This window comes from Monopterus albus, unplaced genomic scaffold (genome assembly GCF_001952655.1).
Source record: "Monopterus albus unplaced genomic scaffold, M_albus_1.0 scaffold308.1, whole genome shotgun sequence".
In the NCBI taxonomy this organism is placed as follows: domain Eukaryota; kingdom Metazoa; phylum Chordata; class Actinopteri; order Synbranchiformes; family Synbranchidae; genus Monopterus; species Monopterus albus.
In genome coordinates, this window is record NW_018128188.1 from 224,580 (window position 1) to 227,676 (window position 3,097).

Here is a 3,097-nt window from a genome sequence, read left to right on the forward strand (position 1 = left end):
TGTTTGATTTATATAATTTAGGTGGGCGGGGGGCAGATACAGTCTCTATGGTGTACTGGGAGCGTTGGGTGGGTAGCAGCTGCAATGAGACAGCAGAGAGGCGTGTAAGGCCCTGCATCCTGGACTCAACTCTGGGTTGTCATAATTTAGGTTGCAAAACAAACTCATCCAGATTTCTAGATAAGAGAGCCGCACCACCCAAAGTGGGATGGATGCCATCTCTACTAATCAGACCAGGTTTTCCCCAAAATGTTTTCCAGTTGTCTATGAAGCCCACGTTATTTTCTGAAGGTGTGATTGCACAATTATTAGTTTACAGGCTGGAGAGTATTTCATTTCTATTGTTTTTAAAAAGGGATTTTAGTATTATGTAGAGTAAACCTTGTTCCAGAGGATCTTTCTTGAAAACTATAAGAAATGTATGGGTATGTTGCAGTTTTTTGGTACCAAGGGGCATTGTGTTGAGCTTAAACAGCTGCAAGAAAGAGTAAATCCAGTATATACTGTTTTTTTAGGGGTCAAAATCCAAAGATTTTAATGAACTGATGTAGCTGGAAAATATAGTCTATGCCATCTGCGAGAAGTTGGGAATTGGTTCAGTTATGTAGCAGTATGTTGCAATGGGTGTTTGTGATGTGTGTGTGCTCATTTGTGTGTTTTCTCATGACCTTTCCTTTTGTTGACACACACACACACAGTTCCCAGTGAAGAGACATTCTTCAGCATGGAGAATTTCTTGGTCACTGAACTGCCGCTCTAAGCACTACACACACACACCATCTGCTGACCCCATTTTGTGACCTGATGCCCTTTGACCTTTAAAAGCAGCAGGACTCCATCAGAGTCTGGTAAAAAAAAGATTAGATAAAGCCAGGCATCTCACCCACTGTGTATCACGTGTGTGTGTGTGTGTGTGTGTGCCAAAAGAGAAAGAAAATAATTTTTCTCATAATTCTCAGCTACTTGAAGTCTAGTTTCCTCATATATCGCTACTGTCACTTCCCACACACACATACACACCAGGTCACTCTGAAAGACCTTCCTGTATGCCACTGGAACAAGTACTCCTACGTTCTCAAATGAACAAGAAATGACTCCCTTTTTTCCTTGACGCCAGCAATCTCTGCTTTAACACAGGCATTAAATGTGTTTATTTGATAAATGAAGAGTTACTGCAACATTTATGAGTCCAGATTTAGATAACTGTGCCTCTGCTAAATTTTCCCTTTTTCGGTAAGGAGAAAGAGAGCTGAACTTCAGTAAGTAAGCAAATAAGAGTTTCAAAAGAAAGAAAACAAAGATCAAAATAACACTGACATTGTTGTGAGATAGCCAGTTCAATAGGCTAATCTTACTTAGTGAATCCTAGTTTCCTTGACTGCATCCATGCTCCCTCACTTGCATCTCAATTTGACCCACATAAGAGGTGAGGAAAAGATTTGAGGAGACAATGTAAGGAAAGAGGAATCAAGGAAGTACAGACATGAGAAGTCCTTTTCTCCAATCCATCATCTGAAGCATCCAGTCACCAACTGAGTTCCAGTAAAGGGGCGTGTCTGTCCATAAAAAATGACTGCAAAGGATGCGCTCATGTATTCTTATATATCCTCATGTAGTCATACTCCAGGCTGCTTCCTCACTTCTCAGAACAGGAGAAAGAACTATGGGTCTTCCTTCAAGATGGCTGACCTTAATGACTTCCAGGTCAAGGGAGGATCAAGGAGTGAGGACAAAGAAAGAGATCATGATGCCTGTTTGTGTTTTTTTTTTTTGGTGGTTAAATACAATTCTTTCTCAGCTGCATACCTGAAAGTTGTTAGATGTTAAAGACAGTCTGAAAGTTATGTCAACAGACTGTTGAGAAAAAGTGAGTCAGTTTGCTTACTGGACTTCTTTTGGTGTATATAAAGAAATACAGTTAAACATGGTTGTTCCTAACTTGCTAAAGATGTGGTAGAAGGACAAGAGTTCAACAGAGCAACTGGGTCAAATGCCCACCCCACAGCATCCAAACACAAATACAGCATGTGGGTGATCTTGCTCTGGTGACCACTATGGGAAGGCACTTCAACAACAACAACATGGTAGACATAAACCAGCTGTGTGTGTGTGTGTGTGTGTGTGTGTGTCTGTCTGTTAATGCCTCATTGTGTTATCTGTAGGGAACGGGCGGAAGTTAAGGTCCTGTCAAGGCCACAAACCCAGAGAGTGAGACAGGCAGGAAGAATGGGAAGGGTCTAATAGCATAGCATCTAAGACTGTAGGAAGTGAAACAAAATATGAAATAAATAAAAATGAACAGCCAGCTTAACAGCACAGCAAACCTGAAAGAGGTTTTCTTTGTGCCACTGGGCCTCTTCTCCTTCTGTCTAAATGGCTGAAAAAAGAATTAATGCATGAACAATAGCTGAGGTCAGTTTCTAATTCCTCCTCCTCCCAGTGGGAGGCCCATTACTCCTGTTTTCCTTCCCTACAGTATTTTTTGAGACGAGTTAGGACATTCAAACAAAGATGTGACCTGACCAACAGGACACTTTTCACAGGCGGCTGAAGTGGAAACTATGGCCATAGTAATTTCCTAATGTTATAGTTTGGTCGCCATCTTTCTTTCCTTTTGTCCCTGCAGTCCACTCCTCATTGATCCCTTCTTCATCACTGTATTGTATTTAAGATTAATCATTTTTTAAGTACTCTGACCCATTAAAACATTTAAGATAAGCAACCCAGTTTTTTTTCTTTTGAATGTAACTAAGGCTGATTGATTAATGAATCACATAAACTAGCTTCTAGGTAAATATCTGTTTAAACCAGCATTTAGATTTAAACTACATCAGGACTATTTTCTGGAAGAGTGTGGTTTGTAAGAAAAAAGGACAAGATTTTATTCTCTAAAATAATTAATCATTATTAGTAATGCAATAGATTTATTTTGTGCTTTCAAACCAATCAAATCAGTGTAAAAGTGTTTAGCTATAGTGTGGCTTGAAAATGTCTTAACATTTAGCAAAAACAGTCTTTTTGTTTTGTTTTTAGCCCCTTATGAATAGACTAAGATCAAGTCCCGTGACGTCGCCCGGCATGGCGCAGCCGGGGCCCC